At 43.0% G+C, this 23983-nt stretch overlaps 1 pseudogene; it reads left to right on the top strand.

The window, feature by feature from the left end:
• The first annotated feature begins 19041 nt into the window (after positions 1–19041).
• The window catches only part of LOC132654874 (placenta-specific gene 8 protein-like), a 43501-nt pseudogene continuing 38559 nt past the window's right edge, over positions 19042–23983 (top strand).

The raw sequence follows: 23983 nt of genomic DNA on the forward strand, positions 1-23983 counted from the left end.
AGCCAAAATCAGTTTAGGAATGACTGTGAAATGGTAAGACTTTTGACCTGGTTTTAATGTGCCAAGAATATAATTAAAAGGAAACTGTTTTCATTCACATACTCGGACATTCTCTTATGAGCAAAACCTTATTTTACACAGTTCTATTAGGTTCTTGAGACATGTCTATCTGTTCTTGACACCAGAAATGTGAACCACTACCCTGTGAGATGAGTTTTCAATTTAAAATAGAATCTTCACAGACATGTGAATGCTGGATCAATGCTGCTACCGTGGATCAATGCTGCTAAAGTGAAGGGGGAGACAAAGGACTGAAGAAAAGCTAGAAAGGCTCGAATGTGTCAATCTTTGGGTGCCTATCACAGCCCTGGTGTCCAGGGTGCCTATCTATGAATAGCTCTGGTATCCACACAGCTAAGACCCACAAGACATACATAATTGTACACTTTTGTTTAAACTGGAGTGTGTGTGTATGTGTGTGTGTGTGTGTGTGTGTGTGTGTGTGTGTCCTGGTGGACTTGTTGGGCTCATGTAGAGATCAGAGGTTGACAGTCATCATCAGGGTGTCTTCCTTAATCACCTTTTCACTTTAATTTTTTGAAACAGGCATTCTCATGAATCTGGAGGCAACTAGTTTGGTTGGACTGTCTGGTCAGGCTAACCCCAGAATCCGTTATTTCCGCCCCTCAGAGCTAAGGTTACTAATGAACACGGGCCCGCCTAGCTTTTACACGGGTACTGGGGAGCTGAAGCCATGCGTCTCAAACTTGTGCGGAAAAACTTTGCCTTTGGAACCTCCTTCTCAGCACCTTTATTTGCAGTCATTTTGCTCTACCTTTAAGTGACCTTGATGCTTTCCCTCATTTCTTACTGTATTTGTAAGGACCAAGGACATCCAACATATTATTTGTATCTTGCTGACACTTCCTAAGTCATAAGCAAAATAAACAATTGGTTTGAAAATTGAAGCTTGTGTGTGTATAGGGGAGCACGTATGTGTATATGTGTGCTCAGGTGCCCACGCAGAACCAGAGGTTAATGCTGGACCCTTCCATCACTCTCCACTTTTGTGTGTGTGTGTTTGTTTCTTTTGGAGCAGCGTCTTTTCCCTGAACTTGAAGCACACCAGTTTGGCTAGGCTGGTGGGCTCAACTTGATCTCTTTCTATGTTGTTGCTCTCAGAAGAACAATTGTGTGCCACATGCCAGGCAAAGTTGGGAGACAAAAATGTGAAGAAAAGCCAAAAGGATTCCAATGTGGTGATGACAGTTTGAAGGCATAGTTTTGTAATTTTCACTAACCATCCTATGGTGGCCAGAGTTATCTGTTACAATAGGAAAAGTATAGGTGGACATAGTTGGCTATGGCATTGAGAACCACTTTTGCCCAGTATGGTTCTTTCTATATTGTAATGCTTTATGGTAAGCAGAGTATTAATCTCAAAATGCATGTTAGCTTTTGGGTATATTCTCTCTAAAGACAATAAGCCTAGACCTTCTAAAATAATGCAGTTACTTTCTTGCTCATTATCTCTTGACCAAGAGGCCAAGTAGGAAAAATGGCAGTGACTGCTGGACATCGGGTGACACTGGGCACCTCACTCGCATGTTAAACTTTAGTTGTGCTGACTTGGAATTTTCTTTTTGTCAACGTGACATAAGCTAGAGTCATTTGAGAGGAGAGAACCTCAACTGAGAATATTGAGGTTTGTCTGTGGGCAAGCCTGTGGGGCATTTTCTGGATTAATGATTGATGTGGGCAGGCCCAGCGATATGAGTGGCGCCAGCCCTGGGCAAGTGGTCCTGAGTTGTATAAGAAAGCAGACTAAGCAAGCCATGTGAACCAAGGTAATAAGCAATACTTCTCCATGGCCTCAGCATCAGCTCCTGCCTACAGATTCCCACCTGGAGATCCCTCCCTGGGTGTTTCAGATGATGGACTGTGGTGTAGCACTGAAAGCTGAAATAAACCCTTTCCTCCCCAAACCACTTTTGGTCATGGTGTTTTATCACAGCAATAGAAACCCTGACTAAGACATCAGTTATTCTTCAGTGTGGATTTAGGATTAGTTCCACGACCCCCTGCGGATACCAAAATTCTCAGATGCTTGAGTTGCATATATGATCTAGTATTCGCATACAATCCATGTATACCCTCCCCTACACTGTAAATCATGTCTAGATTACCTATAAAACCAAGTATGGCATAAAGGTTATATAAATAATTACATTGCTTAGGGAATGATAGGGTCTGTATATGGTCAGCACAGGATATATATATATATATGTATATATATATATATACATATATATATATATATATATATATATATTGTGCATTTTTGATCCATGGCTGGTTGAATCTGCAGATACAGAGGGCCAACTGGACATTTGGCTGCTGGCCATGGTATGTGATCTGAGGTGTAGGTTTTTCGTGGGCAGAGAAGGAAGAAAGGCTGAAAAGAGCAGTGACAGGAAGAACAGCAAGTGCTCTGGGAACACGCTGAGCAAATGCTGGCATCATGGAAGACATGTTTATATGACTACTGATCACAGGCCACATAGCTGCTCCTTCCTGGTTCTGATGATGCTGAGGAAGGCTGGGGTCATAGTCTCTTCTCCCCCGCCACCCCCTTGGATAAAACCTTGAGTTTTAGCCCAGGCTGGTCTTGAATGCACTACCTCTTGCTTCAGTCTCCCGGGTGCTGGAATGATGGGACTGCTGTCCCACATCCAGCTCAAGTTTTTAATCGTTTGCTATCACTTGACTTGGGCAGAAATCCTAATTTCTTGGGATAGCTGTTTGTGTACCTCATGAGATGGTCATTGGCTTCAAGTGAGATATTGTGCAAACTGACTAAAGATAGAGCCAGGCACATAGTAGGTACTCAGTAAACAACAGATGGACTAGAAGTTCCAGGCTTTGCACAGTTGGTAGGGTCTGACGCTGATGATACTGCCCTCTTCTTCCCAAATAGAACACATAAAACTAACTATCAGATCAGCCATCGCCAAGCAAAAGGTATGGCAGCAGCTGTGGGGAAGGGGCCATCCTCTTAGAAGGCACCCTGCCACACAGAGAGCCCCTGTGTTGGGTTGTTAGCATAATCTTCCCTGGAAACTTCTGCTCATAGAGAACAACACGTTGGTAAACAAGCTCAAGGGAATTTAATTTTCCCCGTGAAGTGTGTCAACACTGCCTTATCTCTCAGAGAAGACATACTGCCGCCTCCACAGCATGGGTAACGAAGCCATTACCACGAGAGCGACTCCCTCCTGAGTTCTGACAGGGCTGCCGGCCACTGTCGTGATTCATCTGTAAATCATGCTCTTGGTTTAGAAATCTTGGCCACTTCCTCCTTGTGCCCCGCTGTCTCTGTGGAAGGAAGAGGCGCAGGAGGGAACCGAGGGGAGGGTAATGGGATGTGAGGCTCCTTTCTGTATTCTGTAAACCATTACCCTTCTTCATTTCCACTAGACACCCCCATTTCTGCATGGTATTTTATACTCAATTAATTCCTGGAGATCCTGCCAGAGACTAATGTGTTCTGTGTGCATCCTGAATAACTGTGGGGATTTTTTAAAAAAATGTTGCTATTTGTTTAACTCATATTTTTGCAGACAACAGTGATATATTAATTGTTCATTTGGGACACAGAGTAACTAGCCTAAAACGATTATTCTTTCTTTGATTTGACTCATCCATTCTTGACCCAAATGCTGTTTTGCAATGGGAAGAAAGCCAACTTTAGTGGCAGTGTTAGGAAGCAGGCACTGTGAGACTGGTGCTTGCAGGGTAGGGTGGGTTGGTCAACATGTGCCTGGTACCCTTAATCCTGGCCCTCAGGAGGCAGAGGCAGGTGGGTTTCTGTGAGTTTAAATTTAGATAATGAGTTCCATGTCAGCCACAGTTAGATTGTGAGATACTGTCAACAAACAAACAAACAAACAAACACACAAAAGAATAGCTGGACTTGGTGGCACACACCCAGCATTCAGGGAGGTAGAGGTGAGTGGATCTCTGTGAGTTCGAGGCAAGCCTCTTTTACAAAGTGAGTCTAGGACAGCCAAGGCTACACAGAGAAACCCTGTTTTGAAATACCAAAAAGCAAAAAACAAAACAAAACAAAAACAAGCAAACAAAAACAATGAATGGGAGGATTAGATACTAAATTGTGCTGTTCTTTTATTAAAAAAAAAAAGATGAAATGATCAAGGGTGAGTTTGTAATTTTTGGCAGCCTCCAAATACGGAGACATTGCAACCTGTGTTAAAAACAGTGACTGGGATCAAAATCCATCGGTTGTAATTGGTCCAGATGGCAACTGATCATGTCAATCCTTACCTAGTCTCACTGCCTAGTAACAGAGCATTTCTCACACGCACTAATGCGTGGACTGGGATGATAAACCCCAGAGGCCTGCTTGGAGACTGACCCATGGCCTCACGTCCAGCAACCCTTTGGTAATGTATTTGCCCTGCCTTTTTTGTTACACGGGTGCTAACATCTAGTGTTGGGGCCATCAGGATTTGTGAGTGCTCATCTGACTCCTCTTCCACTGTTCCACTAGAATCGCCCTGTTCTTGCGGTTAGACGGTTCTTCTTTGTCAGTAGGAGTCAAAACTCAAGGAGGTTGCCTGGGACAGTTGCTCAGTCAATAAGTTACAAGCATGAATATCTGAGCTTGATTCCTAGCACCCACGTAAAAGAGCTACGTGGTAGTGTGCCCTTATGATTCCTGTACTGGAGAGAGAGAGCAGGGAGATTCCCTAAGGCTCACTGGCTTTGCAATCTAGATGCCATGACGGGCTCCAGGCTAATGAGAGATCCTCTCTCAAAGATAAAGTGGAGGACATCTAATGTTTACCTGTGGCTTCACATACATGTGTCACACATACATGCACACACACACACACAAACACACACAGAGAGAGAAATAGAGGTTTTCTTCTCTGGGACCCTCACAGTGTCATTCTGGGTCCAATTATTATTCGGGGTTAGGCTGCAGAGGAATGATCTCATTCTTTAAACAATCAGTGTCTTTTATGATCCAGGCATCTTTCTGACCCTGTCCCAAGGACCTCACTGGACCGACGTGTCATGGGGTTCATCAGTCCTAGGTTGTGTTTTGCCAGCTGCCCCGGCCAGCAGCTGCAGAGAGGAAAGCGCTTAGGAGTTTGGGTGGGATGATTGCATCTGTATCTGTGGGAAACACGTGTGGAAAGGCTTCAGATTGTAAAAAGCCGACCAGTGCATAGGACGTCAGGATATCCAGTGTTCCTCTCCTGGCCACAGTTTCCTCTTGGCATGGGCTTTTGGTTGTCTAGGTGTGTCTAATTGTCCTAAAGGCACAGTTGCATGAATTGGATTTGCCTTCAGGGGAGAGAGGGGGGGGGAATCTGTTTCCCAATGTCAAGAAACAATCTTCAACTTCCTTCTTGGTTCTCACCTTTGAATGTCTGTGAAGCCCGTAGACTTTCAACTCTTTTGGCAGCTAAGTAGAAAGCATTTTGCCTCCAGCCTCAGAGGCTGACTTTTGATACCTTTGAACTTATCACAAAGAACAAAGACCATTTAGAACTGGCCTCCTCACTTGTGCTTTTAAGCATGTTCATAGCTCAGAGCTAAATGGGGAAAAAAGAGAGAGAGAAGAAAGGCAATCTTTGCCGATTGTCCCTTTGTAGATTTGGGTGACCCTTTTCTGCAGACTGCTGTGGGGGTGTTGCCAAGAAACTTTGCTTCCGCCAGCCGAACTGTGGAGACATAACAGACTCGTTTTCCCGGAGCTGAAGTAAATATTTCAACATTGATGTCGAAGGCGCTTGATCTCAGGAAGTAGGAAGCTACTATTTTTAGTTGAGAAAAAAAACATCAACATAAGATGGGGAGACTAGAGCTAAGGCCAATACTTCAAGTTAATAATATCAGAGACACTCACTAAGCAATGGGCACGGACCACGGATCACTTCATTTTTCTGCAGTGCTGGGAAACGAAACCTAGTATGTTAGAATGCTAAGCATACTCTCCACTGACCTACCCCATGTCCCCACTCTGGACAATGCATAGATGAAGTCTAGTGATGAAACAGTTGTCCAAGTCCAGCAAGGGCCGATGCTTTTGGAAACAATTTTATTCTGAGAGCTACTTCCTTGGATCACAAGGCATGGCCTCTCCTCACTCCCTCAGTATCTTCTGTGGAAAGACTACATGTGACTAGGATGCTCTATAGGTGCCGTAGTCCTACCAGTTACCGGCGACTGTCACACAACTGTCTGGTCCACCCTTCCTCTTCTGCACTAGGCCTTCTTGTGGCTTTGGAGATTACCTTCAGCACACTCCTTGGTAGGTGACGCATGCACAAAGCTGCTCTGGTCCAGCTGCACAGCTGTGAAGGTGCTCCTTCTCAATTATTACTGCCCACAGAAGACAACCGAGATGGAAAATGAAAACACTCAACTAGAAGCCGTTGCTCTGTGTTTCCAGTTGCCGGGCCGCACTCTTCTTCAACATCAGCATGATACTGCCCTTTCTCAAACTCTGTAGTACAGACTATCATTTTGGTGGTTTGGTGGCAAAATGGGCGTCTTTTGGGGCTCTGGGTCAGTCATAAGTGACAGAAAACTAAATATTGACAGAAGAAGGGATTCATCAACAGGAAATAGTCAAAGCTCATTGGGAAAATACCTTTGGAGCTCAGTAGCAATCTGTTGTCACTGTTGACTGGGAATTTTATCGAGGTCCACAGAAGTCACCACATAATACAGAGGAAATCAGAGTCCTTTCTCTGGGAAAGAGGGTGAACAGCTCCTTCAGAGAACCCAGTCCCAGCACCCTGGTTAGACAATTCACAGCAGGCAGAGAAGTAAGCATTAATGAAAGAAACGCTGGGAGCTCTGAGGCCTCTGGATACCTTGGGCACCCTCATTTACATGCACATAACCCCACACAGATTTGCAGACATCACACACACAATTAAATAATAAATAATGAAAATAAATCTCAAAAAAGGAAGATCACAATAAGAACACCCCCATCCTCCTCCCAGAGCAGAAAAACTGTAAATCTTGGCAGCTGCCCAAGAAGGAGATGGAGAAGAGAAGAAAAAGGTCATGCTGTTGAGCCAGCACGGAGGCTCAGCCATATGGCGTCATACAACACATGGTGGGGAGGCGAGCTTTAGAGAAAAAGTAGCGAAGCCCATAGTACCAGGAGGAAAAAAATACAAAAAATACAAAACAAAAACCAAACCAAACCAAACCAAAAAACATGCTTAGGCTCTGTAGCATCTGAAAGAAACATAAAAGAAAAAAAGGAAAAGCTGTCTTTCCAAGCCAAGATAACAGTGAGCAGACAAGACAGAACCTTACTCTGGCTTGTAGGACTGTGCTAGGACGTGGGAATTCTGAGAAGGAAAAGTATGGCATCTCATTAAACGTATAATTATTCCTCCCAAATCTTTAGCAAGGCTTAGGTGAGCTTGCCTTCCTAGGGCTAGTTTCTTAGCCAGGTCATCAACCTGTCCAGTTGAATGTTAGGTTTCCATCTAGACCAAAGATTTCATTTTCTTGGCCAGAAGGAAAGATTTTGCTGCAATTGGCTTTTTCCACTACTGTGATATCACCATTGTATCTCAACAGCTATTCTATTTGTTGTTGTTAAATTAGAAATCTCAATTGCATTCAACAGCAAGATGATTCTCAGCTTCAAATACAGGAAGAACAGCTGTTTTCCTCACAAATATCTCAGTACTCACTGGGACCCCAAGCCGTCCCTCACTGGGTCTGATAGAGTCATGTGCTCAGTACAATGGTCACTTTGGATGTCGTGAATCAAACCTCATGATGAATCATCTCCTCTGGAATCACAAAGTCTGAAAACAGGAGGTGAGTTTCCCAATGAAACAGGGCTGCCTCCACAAAAAGGACACAAGGAAGCCATGTGACAAAGCACACATATTCCCACTAGGAATACAGAACATGGATGCCACTGTGCCTTCTCAAGTGATGTCAACTTCGTGACAGAACCTGGCCCGAGTTTGGCATAGAGGAACGAGGCAGGACCTCCCAGAGCACAGCCCCTGAAGTCTTGTTTTGGTCAGATACTGCAGGCCCAAGCATAGTGGGAGCTGATAAACACGGTCTTTGGAAGTCTTGGCTTCACTGTGCTTGAATCAGATGCTAGCATGTGACAAGATTCTTGCTTTCAACTCCTGTTAGGATGATGTCAGTGAGTTGGGGTGATCAGGTAAAGTGGGCTAGGTATGAGTTGGAGACGGGGCCAAAGATATCACATATCTTTCCCAACATACTTAAATATAAATAATAGTAGCTAAATAAATAAGCAGATAGTAAACACACTTCTTTTTCCCATTTGTAGTTTTGTTGACTGAGATCTTTGTGCGTAAGAAAATTCTTTCCTTGTTTCACTTCCTGTAATAGAATCTACTACTCTCCAGGTTCAGAAAACATAATCAGTTGGTTCAACAGTATCCTACGGAAGGGCTGAATCTGCCACATATCGGTGCATGGAACTAAAGATGGAAAGTAGAGGTAGTAAAAGCTACAGGACACACAAATATTTTGAAGATGTGCGCACTCTTGAAGTTCTAATAACCATCATGAAGATGTAGGAACTGGAAGAATATAAGGGTGGTGACCTTCAATAGGTTTTGCCTGTCATCTGTGAGTGCTTTTGTACCCATAAGACAAGGAGTTTACAAACTGCATCAACATACAGCTTCTGAGGTCCTTAAACACTTTGTGAGATCAAAGAGGATAAGCTTGCCCCTGTTAAAGAGAAAAACAAACAAACAAACAAACTTAAGCTGTAGATAAAAGATTTATAAATATGAAAACCTAATAAAGTAGTCAACAGAAGTCAGCATTAATGGAAGAAATGTTGGTAGGCAGCAGGTGTGCAATGAGCAAAGGAGTCATCTGAAGGGCCCTTGTAACCTTTCAGAAGAGAGTGATTGGCTCAAGGTAGGGACTGAGGAGTCTCTTCCTAAAGAGGTGGCCAGACCTCGGTTTTGGGATGCTAGGACTGAGTAGGGTAAGTAGCTTAAAGAAAAAGAAGGCAAAGAGAAGAAGGGTCCCATTATAGTTGAAGAGAACGAGCAAACACTTAGCCTGGAGTTGATGCTCTGTGGAGAGGAGGGGCTGTAAGTCTCTCAAATGCTGGCCTGAAGGTCTTAGATGTAATTCACTGAGTAATGGGGGATCATGGAAGGCTTCTGAGTGATAAAGTGGGGTGGTCATTCCATGTTTTGTGTGCATGTGTGTGTGTGTGTGTGTGTGTGTATGGAAATCTATAATACAGTTATTGGGAAGAGAATGACAGTAATAGATTAGATAAGAGTGGGTGTGTTCCAGGTGCTATGGTGATAGACAGGAATAGATATTAGAGACGAGGAAGACATTAGGGATTTTTTAAGTACTAGAAGAATAAAAGAAGGCAATTTAGTTTGTTGTCAGTAGGAGCAGAATCAATATCATGAAATAAAACTCAACAAGATTTGGTCATAACTAGATTTTTCTAGAAAAGAGGTAAGAGAGACAAAATTGAAATGCAGCCCTAAAAGAGCGACATTATGGAGAAATATCGAGAAGAGGAAGGAAGATAGTGTGGGGCTCAGAGGAGGAATTTAGGACAGATGCTGACATTTTGGTGAAGGCCCAATAACCAGGCAGCATGTTGAACATTGTTCTGGGGGCTAGTGAGGTTAGCAGTTATTTGCAGAAAGAAGATGTTAGGAGCAATTTTAAAAAGACGGATTTTAAAATGAACAGGGCCAAAGCCTGAGTAGATACAGTTTTTGAGGGGTGGGGTGGGGGAGGAAGAAGAGAAGTTGCTAATGAATGTAAGGTATTTCCATCCCTGTGTTCCTTGGCAATCAACCTTGATCCTCAACTCCATCGCAGTTTCTTTCAGCTGCTGGCCTGCTACTTTCTCTGTAATTCCACTTTTCTAGAACCTTTATATGTGAGAAATCACATATATGGTCTGGGGTGTGGCTCTTTAAAAAATTTACACAATTCTTCTGACAGTCATGTTCTTTAAACACTTTTTCAAATTATGTTTTATTTGTTTATTTTGTGCACGTGAGTGTGTGCGTGTGGCGGTTGGGGCACATGTTCCGGGGTGGGCACATGGAAACCGGAAGCCAGCGTGCAGGAATTGTTTCTCTCCTTCCACTGTGTGGGTCCTGGGGACTGAAGTCAGGTTGGCAGGCTGGTGGCAGATGCTATCACCCACCAAGCCATCTGGCCGGCCCTTCAGCATTTTCTTACTGCAAGAGCAGCTCGTTCTTTTTAGTGATGAACAGTAATTTATCACATTACAGTATGTCTGTATAGCTGCCCGTTGCGGGGCGTTTGTGTTATTTACATTCTGGGGCTATTATAAGTGATGGTGCTATGAACACCCCAGCATGAGCTCCTCTACACTTGCTTGTATTTCATTTGGGTGGACACCTAGCAGTGCGTGCACGCTTGCACAGATTTATTGAAGAATACGCTAGTGTTCCTCAGGCACACAAGGGTTTGCATCTTTGCAACCAAGTTTAATCGAGCCTCTTTTAGTGGGATTATGGGCCTTTTGGACACCTACAGTGAAATGTTTTTTCAAGGTAGCGCCCATTAAATTTATCAGATTGTTTTATTAATTTGCTTAAGCACATTCTTTATCTGACAGTTCTCCCTCCCTCCCTCCTCTCCCCACTCCCTCCTTTCTTTCCTTCCTTTTTCCCTTTCTTTCTTCTTTCCATTTTCCTCCCCCACTTCGTTCTTTCTGTGCCTACACAGCTCTCTTGTTCCACCTACCCACACCCTCGCCCTTAGAGGACTCTTTCTTCTTTCTTCAGGTGCATATTTGGAAGAGCAGGTATTTTAAAGTACAATGAAGTTCAGATAAACAGATTTTTAAGGATTTTCATGTCCCATGCCCTACTGAAGAAATACGCTTGCTTTAAGGTTGTAAAGATTTTTTTTTTTAATGTTACCTTGTAGAATTTGATATTGTTTTTACTTGGGATTAATTATTTTGTAATTATAATATGAAGATTCAAATTTATATATCTGTACATAGATAGCATTTTCTCCTGCCCACTTTACTAAAAAAGTACCTTAAATCAGATCAAAATCCTACGTAATTTTCCAGGCTCTGAAATCTTCTGGTTTCCTTCCACCAGATGACACAATGTCTTCTTTAAAAAGACCAGTTTTCGAAGTTAGAAACCGAACGAAACGGCCCTGGAAGCTGGTGACAGTTGCAGCATTGCGCAGACTGGGCAAGATGGGAACGCTTGGCGAACGTGGGAAGTGTGCTGCGCCTGTTCCCTGTGGGGCTGTGGCCGAGGCACGTGACAAAGGCAGGCTCACAGGAGACAGCAATGCATTTAAAACTAAGGATATGTGTTTCATGTGACGTAGGGGCTCTCAGGAGTAAAGACAAAGAAACCTCCATATTTTTAGTCCACTTTTGGTAAAGAGGTGAATAGTTGTGGAGAAATAGTCAGACACAGAGGGCATGATCCAATGGTAATAAATGAGGGAGCTGAGCAAGGCCAACTCTTTCTGATCCTTCTGTGTCCTTGTCTTCGGAGATGAGGGCAGCTCTCTCCTCAGGGTGTGGTGTGGGAGCTCGCTCAGGAGGGCTTTCAGATGCCCTTCAGAGGGGAGTCAGGCAATTATTTGTAGGTATTGTGACCTGTATCAGGTCAGAGAGAGGAGACGGTCTAAGCAATCCTCCTGTGTCTGTTGATTTTCTGGTTGCCACGGTGCCGTAGTTTGGACTGGTAAATCCTAAGGCTCAGCACAATTTAAATACCCACCCATTGGAGGTAGATTAAATTAAAGGATATCCATGCAACACACAATATGGTATTATAACCAATAAAATATTGACGATCTACATATATGCACAAAAAATATCCTCCTAATGTGCTGCAAAGGAACATTTGTCAGTCACAAAAAAAGACACCTGGTATGTCAGTGCTGCAAAACCAAAATAATGATAGTTATAATCATGTTTGCAGAGAAAAGATAGGCAGTGGATTTCTTTCGATGCTGGGATTCGAGAAAACCTTTTATTTTATTTTTATTTTTATTTTTTATACATTTTTCTTTTAAGGAGTATCAATGACCTTTAAAGTCAGGGAAGCATTTCTTTATGAAACAAAAAACAAAAACAAAAAAACAAAACCATGTAGTCTGGGGCAGGGTTTAGGATTCCCATAATTGCGGCTTAACATATCAGTGTGTAATATCTTTATCTCAAATACTTTTAGATGGTGTGAACTTTGAGAAAATCCACTTATAGCTTAAATCTGGCTTTCCCAAGTTAAAGAGAGCCACAAAAGGCTTACTGTCTCAAGGACTGGAGAGAACAGACATTCGAAGCTTCATTTCCATTAAGATGCAAATGAGACTTAAGGTTACCCAGATGGCAGTGCGTCTAGCTTCCCCCGGTCTCTTTCCAACCCAAATAAGATATAGTTTCTGTTTCTGAATTCTTTAATGATGTCATTCCTCATGATGATAAGTATACATGAAAAGCTCTATTTTTCTATCCATGGATACAGGCATCCAATGAGACACTAACCTAGACATTTTCATTTCCCCAGAACACATTTTATCTTCAGATGCACGTGTCCAGCCACCTAGCTTTTCAGAGGCTAGCTCTCAGGCACTGACAAATTTTAAAGAAGTTCAAAAAAACCTCAAAACACATAGGAATCAATAAATATTAGGAATCCAGAGCAGAGTTGGGCTGGAAGTCTCCATAAAGACAACACAGCCCAGCAGCATAGAAAAGGGCACAGCAAAGAGCATGGCTGCTTATATGAGAATCAGAGTGCTTGAATGATATATTAAAAATATTGATTTTTTGAAGCATGAAGAAAAAGTAAGCAAGCAACAACAACAACAACAACAAAAAAACAACCAATAAGGGAATCATGCTTACTCTCTGTGACCAAAGTAATGTCTTAATTTTCTGCCCTGATCACTTTCATAGTGTGAAAATAATTAAAATCATTAGAAGAATCTTTATATAACAAACATTTGTTACGTCTTGTTTCAATGAGAAGGAATTGAAGCTTGGATCCAAAGTATGAAGAGTATATATCTGATCCCAGGGCCTTCTGATAAAAATCTTGTTCCACCAAGTATTTCCATCTCCTAACTTAAGATTTACTCATAAAAATAACCAAGAAAGCTGTTAGAGCACAGAAGAAAAGCTGTAGCTGAGCCCCTGTGGCGGGCCAGATAAGAACAGACCCCACAGGCTTACAGAGAGTGCCAGTACTTGAGCAGAATAAGGAGGTGTGGTCTTGTTGGAGGAAGTGTGTCACTGGAGTGCACGCTGGGGTTTCAGAAGCTCAAACCAGGTCCAGGGCCTCCTCCCTTGCTGCTGCCTGTGGATCCAGGTACAGAACTCTCAGCTGCGCTTCCAGTAAAATGTCTACTTGTATGCCACCATTGCTCCCTGCCGCGATAATAATGGCTAAACCTCTGAAATTGTAAGCAAACCTCAGATTCTTTCTTTTATGAGTTATTTGGGTCATGGTCTTTCTTCACAACAATAGAACACTGACTAAGACAGCCACAGAGTATACAAATAGCATTCTTCTTTCCCTTATGTTAGACCTTCTTCTGGTTGGTGCCTTGTAATTCAGAAAATTGTGTAGAAAGACTACAGAACTCTGACTACTGCGTAGTGCAAGTTACATTAGTAAAATATTAGCCAATCCAATGAGTGTATATTGCATCTTGCCATGAGTTAGGCAGATAATCAAATTTATCACATAAATATTCATTGCTAATATGCAGAGATTTGGTGGTGGCAGTAGGGACTAAGCAAGTGACACTTAATGACAAAGAGCTGTTACATGCAGGCCAGAAAGCATGGAGATAGTATATATAAACATGGAGACAGCATATATGAAAACACATGTAAATTAAGTTATACTTAGCACTTGCAAATGTTCAAATTGCTATCCATTAATTAAGCTAAAAGATACAGCAGGTGAGAAGAGTAATTGCTATGCCACTTTGCACACAAGGAAAGTGATGCTTATGGCTATATCTAACCAGCAAGTATGTGATCTTGTCTCTTTGAGTCTTAGGTGTTTCTGCTATTTGTTTTAAGGCTTTATTTGGACAAGTTCATTTTCTTGTTTTCATAGAGGTGAAATCATGTCTCTGCCAAAATAGATGAGTGAATTAATAACTATCTTGGCAGAATCTTTTTTTCCTAGGATGGATGTAGCAAGTTATAACATGGAGTATTTAAAGGCCGTGGCAAAACAGCTGAGGTGTGATTACCTCTGAGAAGCCCTGCTGTACCTGGGGATTCAGTTCCTGGCTGGGACAGTACTCTTTGTCAACTTGTGTGAAAACTATAAAAGTAGCACAAAGAATTTTGTCTATTCTAATCCTTGATAATGAGTGCATACTGAACAACAGAAAGAGAATCCAGACACACCAGCCCAGTAGAAAGTAGAGTGCTGCGATGTTATGTGATTAAGAAGAGGCTATCACAAGCGAGCAATAAGAACAGATCCTACAGTGCACATCCCTGAGCTGGCTCCACAGCTTTAGTAACATGTGATAGATATTCACAAGGAAGAGGAGAAGCAAGTCTGGGCTGAGAATCACCCAGGAGGACATGGAGGCTAGCTAAGAGAGCACAGGCACTTCCTATAAGTGAGTCATTCTTCAGGAGTCATCAGTGGAGGGGAAACTGTTCAGAGGAAGAAGATCAATGATGCTGAGTATTAGTGACAGCACCCCTTGTACTCTGAATCTTAATTGTCATTTTCTATCTTTAAAAAATTACCTATATCATTTCTAGAACTTAAATTGCAGAATAAACAGAGACTTATGATTCATTTTGCTTCATAACTCTTTTGTGATAAAGGATTAAGGATATCAAGGCCACTTGTCTTCATCAACTTGCTACCATTCAGTCAAGGTTGGGAAGCTCTATATGTGCACACAAATATTCTGGGCACTGGCCTTCTGTGGGTTTACAGCCAAAGAGAGATAGGGATGACACATAGATGGCATATCAGTCTGTCCTGAAATTGTCACAAGCCTCAACGACCTTCTTTTACAGGAATTACAGGAAGAAGATGCTTTGTGATTTTGAACAGCAATAAGGAAAGTGAGAGAGTCATCCGAAAGGGAGAACCCTTTCCCAGGAGCAGCAAGCTTTTTTGTCTAAGGAAGGTAATAGCAGATCCTACACAGATGGGTAAGCTGGAGCCAGATTGTGGAGCATTTCCGTGTCTGGCAAAGTGACCGGCAGTGGAAAGCTAATGAAGGACCAGCTGAAGGCACCTGAAAACATGCCTGTGCTTTAGAGTGACTAATCCAGCTGCTGCAGTGGGTGGATTCAAGTGCAGAAACGCTGTGGAGAGAGAGACTCATCAAGTAAGCGGCCATTGTCATTGACCAGATGAAAGATTGTATAGTTCTGAGCTAACATGCTTACACACAGGCTGTGTGCTATTCCAGAATCAAACCCAGTAGGTCTTGGAAGCTGACTAGCTATGGATTTCAAGAGAGAACAAAGAGGCATGGATCTATCAAAACAAAGGGCTCGTGTTTAAGAGGAGATGCAGTGATGTCAGCTTGGAATGTGTAATGGTTTGCTAGGAATACCATAACAGCTCAAGCAATAGAAGTTTACTTGATCACTGTTCTAGAGGTCCTAAGTTCAAGGTCGAGGTGCAGAGGGAAACTGGTGAAACTAGTGAAGCAAATGGCAGCCCTCTTGCCTTCTTCTCATATGGTCTTCTCACAGTGTGCATACACTGCTAATGTTGCCCTGTGTCTCGTTTCCTCTTTAGATCATCTACCAGATTGATTAGGGCCCTATCTCCAAATACAGTTTCCTTTAGAGGTGAGACTTTGACATATGGATGGAATGGGGAATGACACAGGCCAGCCTATAATACGACGTGGAGTTTGATGTCCTGTGAACACATCAGAGAAGGTGTCTAGAAAGTGGCTTGAAGCATGGGATGGAGCACAGAGGAGAGGTCAGGACTTGGGGTTGGGGGTGCTTATCATGAAGCAAGCACATGTGGTGAAGTCAGGAGAGAAGATGAGACCAATCTCAGGTCACAGGGAAGGACAAGAAGCTGGTAATAGCTGCCATGGCTGATCATACTATTTATCATTACTGGGCCAAGCCCTGTGCAGGCTTTGATCAACAGCTATGAAAAGGATGATCTTTATCTATGCTCTCATTTACTTTTGACCTTAGAGAAAGGAGAGCAGAAGTTTGGAAAGGTAAAATGAGTCTTTAAAGATTTACTATTTCAGAGTAGTAGAAGGAGCAGAATATGAAAGTGAAGTATGTCAGATGTCAAAGCCAACGCCTAAGCCGTTCGACACATCAAGTCCAAGGAAAGCAAGCAGAAAGAAAATAACAGGAGCAGGGGTGGAAGGTCCATTAGGGGAGGAGGCAGAGCTCACAGTAAAGGTGGCACAAAGTTAGAAAGAAATGCCAGGAAGCCAAAGAGGGCTGGAGTGAGAGGTGGCTGTGGGGCACGGGCACCAAGGCCAAGCACAACAGAAGGCTAAGAATTAAAAATACACCCGTGGGCTGGGTAGCAGGGAGGCTGTTGGTAACCTTTATGAAAGCTGGTGTTCTGGAGAGCTGGAGGCAGATGACAGATGGCAATGTGTGGAGGAGAGAAAGGGAAGTGAAAGGAGGAGGTGGTGAGCTTCGTCATGAGGAGGACAGAGGGGGCTGTGGTTGGAAGGGGGAGCAGAATCAAGGGAAATTTATTTTCAGAACATGACAGAAAGAATCAACAATATCGGTTGGTAGGGAGGAAGAAATCCTAAATTCTGAAGGTCAGAGAGAGGACAGAGTTGAATGATGCCTTGGTGGAAGTGAGGAGTCAGGAGCTGAAGTTGAGGTGTCTTTCAAAGGGAGCTCTTCCTCTGAAATGAAAGGGAATTAAGTATGGAAAGGTGACAGCAAATGAGGCAGGGAGTGAGCTGATTTGAACCAAGAATTGCCTCACAGTAAATGGAAACTTATGAGAAAGTTTGCATGAACCTGAGGAGTGTGACGCACAGGCTGCTTCAATTCAGAGGTGGTTTGTTCCTCAGGGACAGCTTGGGCTGAATAAGGTCTGGGCCAAACCCAGGCCTGACAATGGACTCAGGTGGGTTTTAATGGGAGGGATATCGGGCTTTTTGTGACCTCTGTAGATACTTGAATATACACAATGAAAACCATTCTCAATCAGACAGTGTTTAGGGAATGGCTTCTACTGTCAATGCGTAGAAGACGGATGTTGTAAAGGTTTTCCAGTTTGCCTTCATGCAATCTCACCTTTGACCTATGACATAAGCACAAGCATGTGCAGAACCTAGCCTAAAAATGGTTAAATGCTGGTTGCCAGCCTTCCCACATTGACTTTGCCAATGACTATGATTCCTTACAGTTAGACTGGGTAATAACTAAATCACACAATCAAGCGACTCAGCCTCTAGCAATCTGGCTTGGTAACACTGAGAACCAATTAATTAGAAGGTAATTTAATAACATTGCTTCTAACTCACCCACATGATATGGCTGAGGAGGCTGGGCTTTTGGAAGTCACAGTAATTGTCCAGGAAATGCCCAGGTATGAGTGTCCTGCCCTGTGTGTGGGCAGCTGTTCTCTGAACCTCACCCTGCCCCTGGGAGCATTGCTCAAGGACCAGGTGAAACTCTGTTTGGACAGATTCTTCCAAGAGAGTCCGGTTCAGTAAAAGGAGAGCTTGGCTTAAGAGTTTGAACTTAGTGTGAAGTGGATGCTGAAGTAAGAAAGCAGAAAAAGGGTTGCATAGATGGTGCAAAGCTGTGTGCACCAGGAGAACACTGAATGGGAGTGAGAATCCTGAAGCAAGGATGTCTCCCAGGGCCTGGCAGTAGCTCTCAGCTGTGTTTCTCCTTTAAGGTATATGCTGGTTAGCTTCTCATGTATTGAAAATCAATTCGTGCTGGGGAAACTGTTACAGGATTTCCTTGGGTCTAGTATTGTAGCCAGGACTATGGTTTATCCAGGAGACTTTGCAACCAATACCAGAGTTTACACAGGCTGCGGTCAAACCTGCTTCCAGAATCTTCAGACACAACAAGTCTCTGGCATCTTATTTTAAGATGACAAGTGCAATGCCATAAATTTCACCAATTTTTTAAATACAGCTAATAAAAATTCAGCATGGCTTCTGAGGCAGAGTAGAGAATGTAAGTGCCTGGCAACAATGCTCCAAAATAAGAGCCTTTAATGCTGTTGCACGGATGCACGATTTAAAAGCGAGAGACAATGAGAATACCGGATGAGCAGAGGCCGTTTAGTCTGTGTGCAGGAAAGAGAAAGCAGGAACTTTTGACATGGTCCGATTGTCCTTCCTGCCAGCCTGGGGCCAGCACAGAGCAGTACTCTCAGGGGCTGCCAAATGAATGAGTGAACGTGCCTCTGGTCTCCCTTTTGTCCAAGAGCTCAAAGACTTCCTTATATTTTACTACTTAGTGAACATTTTCAAAATAAAGACTCAATATATCTGCTAGACACTTAAATGTAAATTAAGACCCCAGGGAAGATCTACAAAGGATGAGGGCTAGGGGTGTATCAGAGGGATAATCATATCAGAACACTTAGACTGAGGGGCACCACTGTTTTCATGCAAAGCCCTGCTTTTTAGCTTTTCAGCCAAAGCTAAAGAGAAAGAAGAGGGAAAAAAAAAAAAAAGAAGAAGCAAAACAAGCAACAAAAGCTACACAAGAAATGCTGAATGAATGACTATTCCTTTCGAAAATTCCATTTTTCAAGGAGGAAAGTGTTAAGTACCAAGAGAGATTTGCCGTCTGCATTGTGATACGATGCTGCATGGGTTATTTTTGCATTGCTGTGACCACAACATCTTACACAAGCAGCTCCAGGGAGGAAAGCTTTATTCCGGTGCAGCATAGTTTCATCCCATCGTGGCCGGGAAGGCCTGGTGCCACCACTCAGCTTATGATGGGATTGCATGGCGGAGGCTGTTCACACCAAAAAGACCTGGTTGCAGAGCCTGACCGGAAGCATCTGTGAGAGCAGAACCTCGGTGGCTGCTCCTGGTGATGCACTCAGCTACCTAGGTCCCACCTCCCAGCAGCTTCCCCAGCTTCGCACCACCAACCGGGGGACCAGTACTCAAAGCCATGAGCCTATAGAGGGCCATTCAGACTTTGAAACAATAACAGGGGCATAGTAACAGCTAGGTCTAATGATTGCAGTTCCTTATCTTTACTCTTAAAACACTGAACGTGATCTGAGTTGCCTTGGTGTAGAAGAATTCTAAAGACGACTTAATGGCGTCTGCCTGTGGAAGCCCTGTGGTTTGACTTGAAGGATTTGATTGGTTTGTCACTTCCTTCGAGTCCCTCGCTTGATGTGATAGGCAGGACCCACAGTCATAAGGTAAATAGTGCCATGAAAGATGCTAATTTTACTCAAATGTGCGAGTGGAAGGAGGCAAACTTAAGTAGCTTAACTGATACAGAGCGTGCTACACGTTTAAAGGAACCTAAGTATGTTAAGATGTACTGTACATCACTCCAAAGCAGAAGGGCTTTGGTGGTTTGGGTTTTTTTGTGTTTTGTTTTTTTTGTTTGTTTGTTTGTTTTTGTTTTTGTTTTTGTTTTTAATGGAATCTCTGAGGGAATTTCTTCTCTCAGCAGGCCACTTCAGACTGCATCCTAGACCTTGATATAAATGCATATGTATTTTATTTTATTTTACCTGGGTTTTTTACCTCTTTAAAACAAAACAAAACAAAACAAAAAACAGAAATTAGATGACTGGTAATTCAAAATCGGGGTCCCTCTTAAGTACTTGAGGGACAGTCATTGTAGACTAAGAGTAATTCTCATCTCTTTTTTTCTTAGCAGGTAGGCATTTAAAAATGAGATTTCACTTAAAAAAAAAAAAAAGAAAGGATGGACACCCCTTTACTGCTGCTACAGGGAGAGAAAGGTAAAACAAAACCAGAAACCACCATTGTTTCAGCGAGCACGCACTGCTGATTCACAGGATGCATCCAAACTGGGATGCAGATAGTCTGAGACACAGAAGCGAGCTTAGCTTAAGAATCTGTGTAATTCAACTAAAGGCTTTACAATTTGCTTGTGATTCTCATTGGCGTCGTTTTAACGTCCACATTAATTACCTTGGGCTGTCACCAGCATTAGAGAGCGTACAGGCAGGGTAAAGACTTCTGCTGTTTAGAGAATAAAGTTCAGTTGAATCCAGAGACAGAGTAGGCCTTGCGAGTCAAACACCCACAGTCCAAAGTCTTCAGGATAAGTTGGGTTGTGAATGCTGCTTAGGTCTCTACCCCCTGCTTGCTGGGGGTGACATCTTTACATAATTTTCTTTCCTTTCTCATGTCCAGGGGTTTGCACTACAGCACACACAGGGTCCTATGGGGTCTTCATCCCTTCTCATCGGGCCTTCCTGGGAAGATGTGAACCAATGCCTGTTTGCTTCAGGTAGGGCACAGGTGACAGACTAAAGAAATGGGCCCATTTGGTCTAGCTGGCTGAAGCAATGAGTTTATTGGAGCTTACAGAACAAGGGTGAGGATTTAGAGGCACATGGGTGACTCAAAGGCAGCTGTACCACCCAAAAGCCTAATCCAGAAAAGTGCATGCTGGGAATTCCCTGCACAGCTTGCATGCAACCTGGCTGGCCTAATTAAAGTCTTTGCCCTCGGCAGTTGTACCTCTTCCCTGATCTTGTGGAGAGTGCTCAGGAATTCTGTGTATTTGAGGTGCTTCTCCAGCCTTCTAAGTTTCACTTTACCAAATCTTATAAGGCTCCTTTCTTCCCCCTAGAAGGGCACGTTTCAGTTCAGGGGGAAATTGGGTACCGTACCCAGCAGTGTAATCTATTCCTCTCCAGGTCAGTGGCTAATGTGTTTGTGGGTGGCCAAGTTCATACCCACCTCTGGCTTGACTTTTATCACACTATCCCAGATACCAACTATCCCAACCTCTGGTCCTCAAGTGTGTATTGCTTTCAACTCTTCTCTGACATGTTACCCCTGCCATCTAGACCAGGCTCTTTCTTTAGCAACACTGATAACTTCCATTGTATAACCATTTGACATTTGATGATTGGATTTAGTGTCTACCTTCCCCAACCAGAATGCAAACTCCATGGGGAAATATGTCTGTTCCATTCACTCCTGTCTTTCAGCATTCTAAAACAATATCTGACTCAGAGCATGTGCATTTTGTTCTTGAGAGAGAGAATGGATTACTGTTTAATATCCTGTTCATGTGTAGACTATCACTGAGTTGAAAGAGGCCACAGGTGGCTAGTGGCTGGTGTCATGTAACCAGGAACAGTTTACATACTTACAGTGGGTAGAAGCGAGGGAAGATGAATTGAAATATTTTTCAATCTCTTCTCATGGAAGAAAATAATAGAGGATGCGGTGTTTGTGCTGAATTCTAGACCTATAATATGGTAGTACCAAAAGCTGCTCTGGGGAACAGTTTCTAGACTTTTCACAATTGTAGATCTCCTTTTCAAGATTCCTTTTTGCGTTTTGTCATCTCGTTCTCTCAAAAACTTAAACGTTTTCACAATAATTCATTCATTTTCTGTTTTGTTCATTAAGCTCATTTATAACTGCCAATTAGAACATTGGATCGGAACTGAAATACTTAGCGCATCATGAGATGATGAGATAATTTCTTCCAACAGAGGCAGAGACTATACAGCCCCAGTTTCAATAATTAGATTCTCCTTGCTGGACTTCCAAGAGGTCAAAAATAGCTCAAGGGTCCCCATTAGTTTTGAAAATGCTGGGACTTGCCCAGGACCGCATGGCAAATCATTAACAATACTGGACCGGTCCCCTGGTCTTGTGATTCAGTTGGTACAATGAGATCAATTTCCCTGGTGAGTCTATCTGAGCGCAAGCTCTGCTTGAATTATGCTCATAGGTGGTGGTAAAAACAACAGCTATTGTCAGAGGCATATTATGTCTGTGATTAAAGGCATATTATGTCTGTGCTAGGTGATTTTTCCCGTTTGACTTGATTTTCAATGTGACCTTTATAAGACATAGATTTACCCTCATTTTTAAGTAGGAAGAGATCCAAGGAAGGCTGACAGTTAGTGAGAGGCGGAGCCAGGATTTGAACCAGGTTTATCTACGTTAAAACCCATTGTGTTCCTCCTTAAATCTTGCCACCCATGAACCTGATGCCAGGTTTTTGTCCTTGACTCACCTAGCATAAAACCATTTCCTGGATCCCATTTAATTATTTCGGTGATGGAACCCTTCCTCCCAAGTTAATAAGAATCTACACACCCTCTTTAATTCACTGCTTTCTAAAGCACAGGGAGGGGAAGAGATAATTGTAGGAAATATGTCTAGGAAGGTGGGTGGAGAGGATTTTGGGGCCGGATGCACTCTTAAACTGCAGTCATTTCTGGAGTCACCCAAATCCTCTTCATTTCCCACAGCTTTCCCCACCTCCTGCCCCAGCTCATCCTCTCAGGCATGCACAATGCATTATTTGTGTCTCCATGACTGGAGAGACTTTCTGTCTGGGAAACACATTTTCCGGCCATTTGGAGGATTCCTTGTCTACATACATTGCCTTTGTGAGCTCTGGCAGACACTGGGCCAGGCAAGCAAAGGTCATGGGGCTCCAGAAAGCTGGGAAGGTCACACTGGTTGCCTAATGAACATTTGGTTTCTGATAATGGACTTGTGACAGACACCTGTCATTCCAATAGTAATTACAATGATTTGTGGTTGATCCTTGTTGGCTGCCTCACCAAATGATGTTCCAGAAAGTCCCTGGTGGGAGAAAGACACAGAATCGTATCTGGCGTGGTGATGCTGAAAGGCAACGGTACACTTTGTTCTCCTGGCGAGCTCCCACTCCACTGACAAATATTTTGAGCCAGAGCTTGTTTGAGGAATGATTTAATTCGTGTGACAGTCTAAATATGATATTTTCAAGATGGGCTGGGCGATGTCTGATCTTTCTTTCTTTTTTTTTTTTTTTCCCCCTAAAGAAGAAAGTTCAGGCTGGTGGGAAACACATGAATTTTTAATAAACAAACAGACCTGGATTTTTAACCCCTTTGTTGCTGTTCCTCATTGTTAATATTATTGTAAGCAGCTTCATTAGTAATACAGTTTACTTTGCACATCCAAGCAGTATACTAAGTGTTTGTCTGAACTACCGTCATCACCACAAACATTTCACCATGTTGTTTTATTAGTCTTCTCTGCTTTACAGTGGGGGCTGAGGTTGAGTGATTGCATCAGTCAGGATTCTGGAAGGTACCAATTGAAATCAGATGGGTCTAACCTGGAGTCTTTAATGAAAGGCTACCTCACACAGGTGGGATGGCAGTATGACAATTACCTTACAGTGTGGTGAGTGTTTATGTGTGGATATAGCTTGCCTGGAAGGAGTTAGTATTGCATGTGTCCAGATCGGTACCAGGTCTACTAAGAACATTTTGGAAAAACTAAAAAAGAAAAAACAAAAATAAAAATAAAAAATAAAAAAAGTCACCGCTTTCCCCTTTCCACACAAACAAAAACCAAACCAACTAACCAACCAACCAAGCAACCAACCAACCAAGCAAGCCAACTCTGGCATATGTCCTTGAGCCAGCAGATGGGAGCAGATGTTAGCCTAGGTAAGCAGAGAGCTCAACTTTAGTCTTCTTCCTTCCTGTCTTTTAAACCAGAAAACACTATCTACTGCAGGCCAAAACAGGACATGTGGCAGCCCCTGGAAGTGGACATGAGGTGCCGAGATAATGGATGGAAGGACCCCCAGGCCAGCTCTGAGGGAGTGGCTCCCTTGTAGGCCTCCTTGCGGATCTTTTAATGAACAGACTGTAAAATGGGAGGCCCCCAGTGCCACTTTGATTCCGTACACGTTATTAAT

This window comes from Meriones unguiculatus, chromosome 6 (assembly GCF_030254825.1).
Source record: "Meriones unguiculatus strain TT.TT164.6M chromosome 6, Bangor_MerUng_6.1, whole genome shotgun sequence".
Classification (NCBI taxonomy): Eukaryota; Metazoa; Chordata; class Mammalia; order Rodentia; family Muridae; genus Meriones; species Meriones unguiculatus.